We start from the raw sequence: 13,073 nt of genomic DNA, 5'->3' as shown, positions 1-13,073 counted from the left end.
GGCACCTTAACCTGCTATTTGGATGCAGGCCTTGCCAGAACTACCACTGGCAATAAAGTTTTCGGCACCCTGAAGGGAGCTGTGGATGGAGGCTTGTCTGTCCCTCACAGTACCAAATGATTCCCTGGTTATGATTCTGAAAGCAAGGAATTTAATGCAGAAATACACCGGAAGTACATCAAGGGCCAGAATGTTGCAGTACATGTGCTACTTAATGGAGGAAGATGAAGATGCTTACAAGAAACAGCTCTCTCAATACATAAAGAACAGCGTAACTTCAGACATGATGGAGGAGATGTATAAGAAAGGTCATGCTACTATACGAAAGAATCCGGTCTATGAGAAGAAGCCCAAGAAAGAAGTTAAAAAGAAGAGGTGGAACCGTCCCAAAATGTCCCTTGCTTGGAAGAAAGGGTAGCTCAAAAGAGGGCAAGATTCCTCAGAGCTCAGGAGTTGGCTGCTGAGAGCTAAATCAAACAACTTTCTGTGAGGATTTTTCAGATAAAGACAATAAACTTATTGACAGCAAAAAACAAAAACCCCCTCAAATTTGAATTTTGTTAATAAAAATTTCCTAAATTAAAAAAATAAGATGTTGTATTTTGAAGCAAAAGCTTTGGGAAATAATAAATAATGCCTGTCTGTTTTCTTGGAGAGCCTTGCAAACCCTTCATTTAAAATTTCTCCATCCTGGCTAACACAGTGAAATCCAGTCTCTACTAAAAATACAAAAAATAAAAATAAAAATAAAAATAACCTGGGTGTGGTGGCAGGCGCCTGTAGTCCCAACTACTGAGGAGGCTGAGGCAGGAGAATCACTTGAACCCGGGAGGTAGAGGTTGCAGTGAACTGAGATTGTGCCATTGCACTCCAGCCTGGGTGACAGAGTGAGACTCTATCTCAATAAATAAATAAATAAATAAATAAATAAATAAATAAATAAATATCTCAGCCTGGGCAATATAGTGAGACCTTGTTTCTACAAAAATAAAAATAAAAAAATGAGTCAGGGGCCGGGCACGGTGGCTCATGCCTGTAATCCCAGCACTTTGGGAGGTCGAGGTGGGCAGATCACAGGAGTTCGAGGCCAGCCTGGCCAAAATGGTGAAACCCTGTCTCTACTAAAAATACAAAAAAAATTAGCTGGGCATGGTGACGTATGCTTGTAATTCCAGCTACTTGGGAGGCTGAGGCAGGAGAATTGCTTGAACCTGGGAGGCGGAGGTTGCAGTGAGCTGAGATCGCACCATTGTACTTCAGCCTGGGCGACAGAGTGAGACTCTGTCTCAAAAAAAAAAAAAAGAAAAAGAAAAAAAAATTAGTCATGGTGGTGTGCACCTATAGTCCCAGCTACTTGAGAGGCTGAGGTGGGAGTATTGCTTGAGCCCTGAAGGCGGAGGTTGCAGTGAGCCAAGATCCCGCCACTGCACTCTAGCCTGGGGAACAGAGCGAGACCCTGTCTCAAAGTAAAATTTCTCCTTTAAGATAGTTTAGAATGAAATTTGGTGGACATACTGGATTACGAGTGTGCTTGCATAGTGGTGAGGCTATTGGTTTTAGAGTCTAACAGATGTACGTTTAAATTCTGGCTGTGAAACTTCCTGGCTGAGCGACAGACTCCTGAACCGCCCAGGTCACTGAACCGCCCAGCCTCACTCACGCACTGTCTGTGAAAAGGTTCAAGGGCCAGGACATTTAGCAGGGCTGAACATGTGTATCTCGGTAACTGATACAAGGTAACCATATGGTTAGCAAGAGTCTGTCATCATCAGAACATAACTCAGTGTTTTTAAATGCCTATCACAAAACTGGCACTTTTTTGGATAATAATAAAAGTTATAAATAATAATTACTATTGAAAGCTCAGCCTCCACCCTTTCAAAGACATTTGAGAAATGGAAAACGTCACCTTGACCTCAGGGATCCAGCTGAAGTTGGTTTAAGAAATTGTTTCTAGGCTGGGTGCAGTGGCTCATGCTTGTAATCCCAGCTCTTTGGGAGGCTGAGACGGGTGGATCACTTGAGGTCAGGAGTTCAAGACCAGCCTGGCTAACATGGTGAAACCCCGTCTCTACTAAAAATACACAAATTAACTGGCCGTGGTGGTGCACGCCTGTAATCCCAGCTACTCAAGAGGCTGAGGCAGGAGAATTACTTGAACCTGGGAGGTGGAGTTGGCAGTGAGCCGAGATCATGCCACTGCACTCCAGCCTGGGCAACAGAATGAGACCCTGTCAAAAAGAAGGGAAGGAAGGAGGGAGGGAGGAAGGAAGGAAGGAAAGAAGGAAGGAAGGAAGGAAGGAAGGAGGGAGGGAGGGAGGGAGGGAAGAAAGGGAGGAAGGGAGGGAAGGAAAAGAAAGAAAGAAAAAAAGAAAGATCGTTTCTAGTTTGATGCATATATGTTATTAGGAGAGGGCAAAAGTCTGTCCTCTTCTGAACTTTCTGTGTTCCAAAACAGATTTATCTGCAGTCATACTTGGCCTTATCTCCCTGTGATGATTCATTTCAGATATAAACTTAACTGGGCCATAGGGCGACAAGATATTTGATCAAACATCATTCTGGGTGTGTTTGTGAGTATGTTTCTGGATGAAATCAACATTTGATAAAGCAGAGCAAAAATGCAGAGGAAAAAAAGGGAAAAAAAGAAAATAGTCTTGGAATTGGTAGACTGAGTACAGCCAATTGTCCTCCCTAATATGGGTTGGCCTCATCCAATCAATTGAAGGCCTGCATGGAACTCCCTACGGCAAGTAAATGGGAACTCCTCCTGCCTGTCTTCCAACTTGGATGCTGGATTTTTTTCCTGCCTTTGAACTCATTCTGAAACATCAACTCTTCTTAGGTCTCAAGCCTGCTAACATTGAGACTGGAGCTACATCATCAGTTCTCCCGGGTCTCCAGCTTGCCAACTGCAGACCTTAGAACTTGTCAGCCTCTATAACCACTTGAGCCAATTCCTTATAATAAATCTCTCTCTCTGTCTCTCCCTCTCTCCATAAACACACACACACACACACACACACACACACACACACACACACTCCTATATTTTTTCTGGGGAACCCTGACTAATGCACTCCCTTTCTGCTGCCTCTGGATGGGGCTGTCTCCATCCGACCCTCGGGCATTGACACCCCTTGTGCTTGAATGGTGGCTCTTAAGCCCTTTTCCCCCTCATTCTGGTTCATCTGGCTTGTCCCCAGCTGCTGCTGAAACTGCTATCTGAGAAGTCACCAGTGATTTTCTCGTTGTCAAATCCAGGGCTCAGCCTTATCCTCCTGGACCTTGCTCTGTCAGACATCACTCTCCGCATGTCTCCAGGCACCTTTCTTTGTGTCTATAAATGTGCTACAATCTCCAGTAGCCTTGAGTCACTCTCTAGCAATGGCTGCATTTCTGGAATCCCAGTTTCTTACTGGTCAGGAGTTTGGTTTCTGGAGCCTTAAGGTCTCAGTTCTGCCACTTCTACCTGCATGACCTTTGGCAAGTTGCTTAACCTTTCTGTGCCTCAGTTTCCTCATCTGTAAAATAAGGCTGTGGATAATGTCTACCTCTCAGGCTGTTGTGAGAAATGAATGCATTAGAGCCTTGTCATATAGAAAGTGGTTTGTAAATGTTAACTATTATCTGAGTGCAGGCTCACCTCCCTTTCACTCCTCAATATACCAGATCCTGTCTCAGGCCCTACCACTCCTGAGAAACCACTTCATCAAGGTCACCCATGACCTATTACTTGTCAGTATCTTCAGCCCTGTGTTTCTGCCCCTCTGTTGCACTTGATGTTCTCAATAACGTCCTCCTTTCCTCATTTACTGCCATTTCCTGCTGCACACATCACGTCCTAGTTAAACTGCGTGAACACACATACCCCTGGGGTGTTTTCTCACCTCTAAGCCTTCGCTCTTGCTGAAACCGTACCCCTCCTATCACACAGAAGGCTCCTTCTCACTCTCACACAGGTAGTCCTTACCTCCAATATCCAACCCCGCTCATCCTCCTCACCCCACCTTCCCTGGTTAACTTCCACTTATCCTTTAAGCCTTTCCTCACGCCTTGCTTCCCCAGGAATCCCTTCCTATCCCACTCTCCCACGAAAGCTGGGTTAGGTGCCCCTTTCTGGTGCTCACATAGCACCCACGTACTTCCCACGCTGTACTGTATTTCTGTCTCTCCAAAACAACTGTAAGTGCCTTAAATTCAGAATCATTTCTTATTCTTTTTCAAGTTTCCAGCATTGACATGGTGCCAGACACATACTAGGGACTTAGTAAATGTTTATGGAATGAAGTACTCAATTAATAATATTAATACCCATTTACTTCCATGGAGTCTTAGAAGGACCCAGGGCAACTAGACTTGCAGGGAGTTAGGGGATTAGAAACAAATCAGAAGGAAGGGGGAAAAAACCTGCATAAAATTTTGCAATGTGTAGTAAGGAAGTTGGAGACTGGTAGTGTTTGGCAGGAGTATAGGAGGGCTTGCCATGCAGAGAAACTCTCAAAACAGAGAAGTAGTGCCCACTGGGAGGCCAACTTCACATTCCTCTAAGCTGTGCTTAGGTTCTCTCACAAAATTGCTAGCTAAATAGAAGGCAGAAGAAACGTGAAGAAAATGTATATCCACTCTCCCTCTTGATTCTTTCCAAAAAAAGCACAGTTAAATCCATATGGCTCACAGTTAACATCCAAATGCATGTTAACTATGCATTTTTATGCTGGAAGAAATGAAAAAGAAAAAAATTGTTTTCAAAAACTTGGGAGAAATACAGAACATTCTCTGCCGATTGATATAGATTCCGTTGGGCATAATCAGGTTATTATCTCCTCGTGAACAACTCCCTTGCAAGCCAACAATTACATCATCAAGCACAGAACCCAAAGAATGTCTGGGTCTTTAGTACCTTTGTTATCATTGCTTTTGTATTTGACATTTGCTGTCATTGAGAGAGATTTACCATCCACCATTCCTAGAACCAATCATCACCTAACAGGTAAGAAGCATTGAGCATTAGTACTCACAAGTTTTAAAAAATTAAAATCTTCACCTTTTTTTTTTAAACAGATAATACATTCACATGGCTCAAATTTCAAGAACTACAAAAGAGTGTACAAAAAAACTTTTCCTCTACTCTGCCCTTTCAGAGGTCTTCTGGTTATATAAAAAGACACATGGCCGGGCGCGGTGGCTCACACCTGTAATCCCAGCACTTTGGGCAGCCAAGGCGGGCGGATCACAAGGTCAGGAGTTCGAGACCAGCCTGGCCAACATGGTGAAACCCCGTCTCTACTAAAAATTACAAAAATTAGCTGGGTGTGGTGGCGGGGTGCCTGTAATCCTAGCTACTCGGGAGGCTGAGGCAGGAGAATTGCTGGAACCTGGGAGGTGGAGGTTGCAATGAGCCGAGATCGCGTCATTGCACTCCAGCCTGGGCGGACAATAGCAAGACTCCATCTCAGACAAAACAAAACAAAACAAAACAAAAAAAAGACACATGCATACAGGTATATATATTTTTTCCACAACCTGCTTTCTGTTATATCCTGCTATACATACAATCCTGCACCTTGCATTTTTCATGTAACAATCAATTTGGGAAAGTGTTCCACATCAGTATATACAGGAAGTTTTTCATTTTATTTGTTGCATTGTATAAATAGACCATGATTTATTTAACCTTTCCCTACTCATGGACATTTAGGTTGCTTCCAATATTTTGTTAAGCAAACAGTGCTGAAATAAATAACCTGAACCTACCTTATTTTGCATATGTGCCAGGATATCTGTGGCATAAATTCCTGGAAGTGGACTGACTGGGCCAAAGGACATGTTTATTTGCAATTTTCTTAGCAGTTGCCAAAGTTCTCTCCGTGGAGCTGGTTGTACCAATTTACCCTCCCACCAGCTTCCCTGTGTTCCACCAACAGTGTCAGCCAACTTCAAGGCTCTGCCAATTTGGAAGATGAAGAATGACATTTTTATGCACTTCTAGCTTGTGTTTCTGTTATTATTGTGTATAGCTGTGCCTTCCCCACCCCCCACCCCCCGAGATAAGGTCTGGCTCTATCACCCAGGCCAGAGTGCAGTGGCATGATCTTGGCTCATTGTAACCTCCGCCTCCCAGGCCCAAGCCATCCTCTCACCTCACCTCAGCCTTCCAAGTAGCTGGGACTACAGGTGCATACCACTATGCCTGGCTAATTTTTGTGCTTTTTGTAGAGATGGGATTTCACTATCTCGCCCAGCTGGTCTCGAACTTCTGAGCTCAAGCAATTCACCTGCCTCCACGGTCTCAAAAAAGGCTAGGATCACAGGCGTTAGCCACCGCACCCAGCCTTTTTTTCGTTTTTTGTTTTTTTGAGCCCTCGGTGCTAGTCACCCTTCTCTCTCTCTCATTATAAAATAATAACAATAATAGCTGACACTCAGGCGGTGGCTTGCCATTGCCAGATACGTTGTAGGTGTCTCATTTAGCCTGTCAACGGTCCTGTGTTGTAGGTACTATTCTCACCCCTGGTGTACAAATGAGGACATTGAGACTTACGGTGTTTAAGTGATTTGCCCAAGGTTTCACAGCAATAAGTGGCAAAGCCAGGACTTAAACCCAGGCTTCTATGACCATAAAGACAATTTTCTTAAAAATTAGGCAACTTTGGCCAGGCGCAATGGCTCACACCTGTAATCCCTTTGGGAGGCTGCGGTGGGTGGATCACTTGAGATCAGGAGTTCAAGACAAGCTTGGCCGACATAGTGAAACCTTGCCTCTACTAAAAATACAAAAATTAGCCAGGCATGGTGGCAAGCGCCAGTAATCCCAGCTACTCAGGAGGCTGAGGCAGGAGAATTATTTGAACCTGGGAGGCAGAGGTTGTAGTGAGCCGAGATTGCACCACTGCCCTCCAGCTTGGGCGACAGAGTGAAACTCCATCTCAAAAAAAAAAAAAAAAAAAATTAGGCAACTTTGCCTACCACTCAACAACAACAAAAATAGAGGCCCTCAGGTATCATTCACGGATTTTCTCCCTAAAGTTCTAAGAAAGTAGCCCACTAGTGTCCTTTCGCACTCCTGCCATCTTTTCAGGGTAATGTCTTCTCACGTTCCTGCCTCCTTTCGAGATGTGCTGTAAGGGGACTACACTAATATGTGGACCCCGGCCTCCGAGATGAGACTGACACTGGCTGGAGGCTTCCAGAAGTGCAGCCACATGAGAGGAGTGAGTAACCATTTGAGCAAACACTAGTTTATGAATTATTATTTCTTTTTTTTTTTTTTTTTTTTGAGGGTCTTGCTCTGTCACCCAGGCTGGAGTGCAATGGCACGATCTCGGCTCACTGCAACCTCTGCCTCCTGGGTTCAAGCAATTCTCATGTCTCAGCCTCCTGAGTAGCTGGGATTACAGGCACGCCCCACCACGCCCAGCTAATTTTTTTGTATTTTTAGTAGAGATGGGGTTTTGCCATGTTGCCCAGGCTGGTCTCAAACTCCTGAACTCGGGCAATCCATCCTCCTCAGCCTCTGAAAGTGCTAGGATTACAGGCATGAGCCACTGCGCCCAGCCTGAATTATTATTTCTTAATAGCAACTTCAGGCCTACAAGTAAGGAAGAAGTGAAGTTCATTCATTCAACAAATATTTAGGGAGCATCTATGTGCTAGGCACTGTTCAGGCACTTGGACACAGCAATGAACAAGATAAATCAGGTCTCATAAAACGTACATTAATGGCCAGGTGTGGTGGCTCACGCACATGATCCCAGCACTTTAGGAGGCCGACATGAACAGATTGCTTGAGGCCAGGAGTTCAAGACCAGCCTGGGCAACATGGCAAAACCTCGTCTCTACCAAAAAAAATTACAAAAATTAGCCAGGCGTGGCAGTGTGCACCTGTGGTCCCAGCTACTCAGGAGGGTAAGGTGGGAGGATCAGAGAAGCTGAGGCTGCTATGAGCCATCATCACGCACTGCACTTCAGCCTGAGCGACAGAGTGAGACACTGTCTCAAAAAAAGAAAAAAAAAAAAAAACTTAAGACCAAAAATGTTACATTAGATAATAAATAAGAAAATTTGTAAAAATTGATAGTAGTAAGTGCTATACAGGTTAAAACTGCATATTTTGTAAAAAGGAGCTGCTTTGGATTTGTTCATTGGCATAAGGCCCCTCTAAAGGGGGTGCCAGTTACACTGAGCAGAAAATGACATGAGGGAACCAGCAACTGAAGTTCAAGGGAAGAGCATTTTAGGCAGAGGGAACAGCCAGTGCAGAAGTCCCAAGTCAGGAACAAACTGATGCACTGTGGGAGAAAGCCCGCTGAGCTGCAGCCCAGAGGAAGGGGGAAGGGAGGTTTTGGCAGACACTGGAGTGGTAGGTGTAGTCAGATCTCACCTCAGGACTCTATGGGTCAGGAAAGAGAACTTGGATTGTGTTATGTCCAAGGGAGGCCATGGGAGATCTTAAACTGGGGGATAGAGGGCGTACGTGTGATATAATCTGATACTGTTTTTAAAAACAATCACTCTGGCTGTAGGGGGAGAGCAGATTCTAGTGGGTAAGTGAGTAAGGGGAGCAGTTGGAGGCTGTTGCAGTGGCTTGGACTGGAGATTATGAGGGCACTACCAGAGTAGTGCTTCTCAAACCTGGGCAGGCATCAGAATTCTCTGAAGGGTGCCATCCCCAGAGTGTCTGATTCTGGATGGAAAGGACCTCAACATTTTACATTGCTAACAAGTTCCCTGGTGACGCTGATGTGGCTGGTCTGTAAACCCCACTTTGAGTAACATTGGACCAGACTGGAGATGCAAGAAGTGGACTGATTTCAAATCATTTTGGAGGTAGAGTCAATAGGATTTACTGACAGATTGCATTTGCAAGGGAGAAGAATCAAAGTTGACCTTGAGTTTCCAGTTCAGCAACTGAGGGAACAAATGCCAGTATATACTGAGAGTGGAAAACCAGAAGAAGGTGCAGATTGAAGGGGGGAAAATATCAAGAGTTCTGTTTTGGGCATGTTAAATTTGAGATCCCTGTGAGAAATCCAAATGGAAATTTCAGTCACACAGTGGGGGGTGCTGGTATTGGAGCAGGAGGTCAGGACATCTCAGTGTAGAGATGAAATTTAAAGTGATGGACTAGACACAATGGCCTTCTGAGAGCGTGTACCTGGGGAAGAGAAGGAGCATGGGACAGAATCCTGGCATTCCACATCTAGAGGTCAGAAACAGGAGGGGAGACAGTGGACAAGAGGACAACCTGGAGAAGAATGTCACTAATGCTCAGAGGAGAAAGACTTTCAGGAAGAGGGGATGTCCAGCAATGTATAATAACTGGAAGCAAGGTCAATACAAGAGAGCCAGGGAGCAGAGGAGAGAACCCTCTGAGAAGGGGAAGAAAGAATGAGTAAGAATGACTGAAGACCTTTTGAGAATCCACAAATCTTTGTAGCTGCAGCTGGATTCTTCATGCATTGTGATTAGCCATAAACTAGAAACAGAAAGAGGCCCCATGCTTTTCTTCTGGGACAGTGAAAGAGATGGAAACCTCAGCTATCCCATCTCACTCTCCAGCCAGCCTCAAGTCCTGGGGTGGAGGCAGCATTCAAGGGGAGCACAAAATAGATTGAGTCCTGGGAAGTGGGAGAATATAGGCAGGAGGCTGTCATGGGAATCAGAAATGACTCTGGGTGGCTTCTCGGACAGGCCTGCATCATTCTGGAAACTTCTTCACTTTAGCCTCCAAGAAACAAGCATCCCTAGTCCCATCCAAGAGCAATTCCTCACCCAGTGTTTGTGAGCCCCGGGCCGCCTGCCGCAGCGGAGCCCTGGCTCCACTGCCCGTCTCCTCCCTCTTCTGTATTTTTCATGGCTTCCTCTAGCCTGGCTCCTTCCCCTCAGACTACAATAATGCCACTCCAGTCTAAAATAAAGCTCTGTCCTCCACCCTTCCTTCCCTGTGCTACTGCTTTCATTGCTTTTTCCCCAAACTTCCTATGTCAATGCTTGTGCTTCCTCACTTTCTTTTTCATCTGCAGCCACTGGAATTTGGCTTCCATCCCTGCCACTGTCTCAAAAGCCACAGCCCTCTCCTAATCATCAAGTGAGGGGCCTGCTCCTGTTGGCCTTCACCTCTGGCCATCTCTCTACTGCATTTCACACACTGGCCACCCACTCCTTCTGGAAACTCTTGCCTCCTTCTCTCACGCCCTCACCATCCCACACAAAGGCTTTCCTCCCCAATCCCCCGGGGTCCGTGGTCCATGATTCCCCATGTTCATCACCCTCTTGGCTCTCCTCGACTCTCTCCTGGTGATCTCATCCACACTCTTTCACGATCACCCAGTTATGAATTGGTGACTTCCAATTGCTCTGGTATTTTCAGGTGCCTATGTGCCATGTCCATGTTCCACAGGCATGTTAAAGATGCCCAAAACAAAATCTCGACCCACAGTTTGCACTTAATATGTGTATTTTATTTTATTTATTTATTTTTATTTTTATTTTTATTTTTTGAGATGGGGTCTTGCTCTGTCACCCAGGCTGGAGTGCAGTGGCACGATCTCAGCTCACTGCAGCCTCCGCCTCCCAGGTTCCAGCAATTCTCCTGCCTCAGCCTCCTGGTAGCTGGGATTACAGGCATGCACCACCACACCAGGCTAATTTTTGTATTTTTAGTAGAGACGGCGTTTCATCGTGTTGGTCAGGCTGGTCCCAAACTCCTGACCTCAGGTGATCTGCCCACCTCAGCCTCCCAAAGTGCTGGGATTTCAGGTGTGAGCCACCGTGTCTGGCCAATACATGTATTTTAAGTATATGTTTGTTGAATGAATTATTTTCTTCTTGCCCACTCCTCCTTTTTACATAGTGAAGAAAAAGTAGTAAACAATAAACAAAACACAAATACCTCCTCCCCTTTTGGACCACCTCACACCGTTTTCCCTCACTGCATGTAATTGGGTGCTTGGTCTGATTGATTCCATCTCCAAAGTGTTCTGAATCTTTCCTCTCCTTTATTCTTCTTTCCATTCCTCTTCTGCTCTTCTCCTCTCTCTGGCTGTCTAACATTGGAGACAGCCAAATGGTTCTTAAAACTGGCTATACATTGGAATTCCCTGGAAGATGTAAAAAATCCTGATGCTCTGCCTGACCCTGACCAACTGAATCAGAATATCTAAGAGTGACGCTGGGTGCACCAAGGTTTCTAAGAATCACTACAGGTAATTATAATGTACAGTCAGATTTGAGAACCAGCCAGGTGCGGTGGCTCATGCCTGTAATCCCAGCACTTTGGGAGTCCGAGGCAGGCGGATTGCCTGAAGTCAGGAGTTCAAGACCAGCCTGGCCAACATGATGAAACCCCGTCTCTACTAAAAATACAAAAATTAGCTGGCCATGGTGGTGGGCGCCTGTAGTCCCAGCTACTTAGGAGGCTGAGGCAGGAGAATCACTTGAACCCAGGAAGGGGAGGTTGCAGTGAGCTGAGATCACACCACTGCACTCCAGCCTGGGCAACAAGTGTGAAACTCCATCTCAAAAAAAAAAAATTTGAGAACCAAAGTTGGTGTCCTTCTCCAATATCCAGTATTTCTCCCCACAAAAATAAAAAATAAAACCTGATATTAGCACTCTCCTGCTTTAAAATTTCACACAAAGACGAATGCATTGGCTTACCCCTGTAATCCCCACCCTTTGGGAGGCCAAGGAAGGCAGATCACCTGAGGTCAGGAGTTCAAGACCAGCCTGGCCAATATAGTGAAACCCTGTCTCTATGAAAAATACAAAAATTAGCCGGGCGTGGTGGTGGGTGCCTGTAATCCCAGCTACTCAGGAGGCTGAGGCAGTAGAATTGCTTGAGCCCTGGAGGTGGAGGTTGCAGTGAGTTGAGATCACACCACTGCACTCCAGCCTGGACAACAGAGCAAGACTCTGTCTCAAAAAAAAAAAAAAAAAAAGAAAGAAAAAAAGAAAAAGAAAGCTTCAGGTCAGGCGTGGTGGCTCACACCTGTAATCCCAGAACTTTGGGAGGCCGAGGTGGGCAGATCACCTGAGGTCAGGAGTTCAAGACCAGCCTGGCCAACGTGGCGAAATCCCGTCTCTACTAAAAATACAAAAATTAGCTGGGTATGATGGTGCGTTCCTGTAATCCCAGCTACTCAGGAGGCTGAGGCAGGAGAATCACTTGAACCTGGGAGACGGAGGTTACAGTGAGCCAAGATCATGCCACTGCACTCCAGCCTGGGCAACAGAGTGAGACTCTAAAAAAGAGAGGAAGAAAGATAGAAAGAGAGAGAGAGAGAAAGAAAGAAAGCGAGAGAGAAAGAAAGAAAGAAAGAAAGAAAGAAAGAAAGAAAGAAAGAAAGAAAGAAAGAAAGAAAACTTCAGATGAGAGCGCAGAGTTTTAGGACAGTGAAACTACTCTGGATGATACTATAATGATGGGTATGTGTCATTATGGATTTGTCTAAACCCACAGAATATATAATACCAAGGACAAACCCTAAGGTAAACCATGGACTTGGGGTTATTATGATGCATCAATGTGGGTTCATCAGTTGTAACAAGTGTACCACTCTGGCAAGGGATGTTGATATCATCAGGGAAGTTATACATGCATAGGGGTGGGGAATATAAGGTAAATCTCTGTATCTTCTTAATTTTGCTGTGAACCTAAATCTGCTCTAAAAAAAAATAAAGTTAAAATAATTTTGAGAAGACACAGCAGGACTCTTATCTTGGACTCCAGTTTCAGGAGATAATGTGAATCCCCTTAAATTATATACAAAATACCGTATATGAGGAGAGGACTCATTCATTCTCAAAGGAACCTGATTCAAAAAAGATTAGGAAATATTACTGGATAGCAGTTAATAGTCAACACTTACTGTGTGCTAGGCACTGTGCCAAGCACTTTATATACACCAGCTTATAAAGTGCTTATCAAAACTAACCCAGAAGGTTGAGTATAACCCCTATTTTACAGATGATGATTAAGCAACTCCCCCAAGTCAGCAAGTTCTTGGAATTTGGATTCACACCTAACTAGATCTGCTCTTTACTGCCTCCGTGGTTTGTGGGACTAATTC

At 45.0% G+C, this 13,073-nt stretch overlaps 2 protein-coding genes across 3 annotated transcripts in view; one reads left to right on the top strand and one right to left on the bottom strand.

The window, feature by feature from the left end:
- Window positions 1-13,073, bottom strand: part of ATP6V1C1 (ATPase H+ transporting V1 subunit C1) — a 203,947-nt gene that overhangs the window by 143,289 nt on the left and 47,585 nt on the right. The window lies entirely within an intron of this gene.
- Window positions 1-13,073, top strand: part of LOC129398635 (uncharacterized) — a 53,082-nt gene that overhangs the window by 11,575 nt on the left and 28,434 nt on the right. Inside the window, exon 2 of one of the 2 annotated variants that reach the window (XR_008626459.2) lies at window positions 7,082-8,684. The exons of the other annotated variant lie outside the window; for it this stretch is intronic. The gene's annotated coding sequence lies outside the window, so the exon portion shown is untranslated. Of the gene's footprint in view, window positions 1-7,081; window positions 8,685-13,073 lie in introns of those variants that run through there. 2 annotated transcript variants of the gene reach the window in all.

Source organism: Pan paniscus, chromosome 7 (assembly GCF_029289425.2).
Source record: "Pan paniscus chromosome 7, NHGRI_mPanPan1-v2.0_pri, whole genome shotgun sequence".
NCBI lineage: Eukaryota > Metazoa > Chordata > Mammalia > Primates > Hominidae > Pan > Pan paniscus.
The sequence above is the reverse complement of the archived record's forward strand: the minus strand, read 5'-3'. Positions and strand labels throughout refer to the sequence as shown.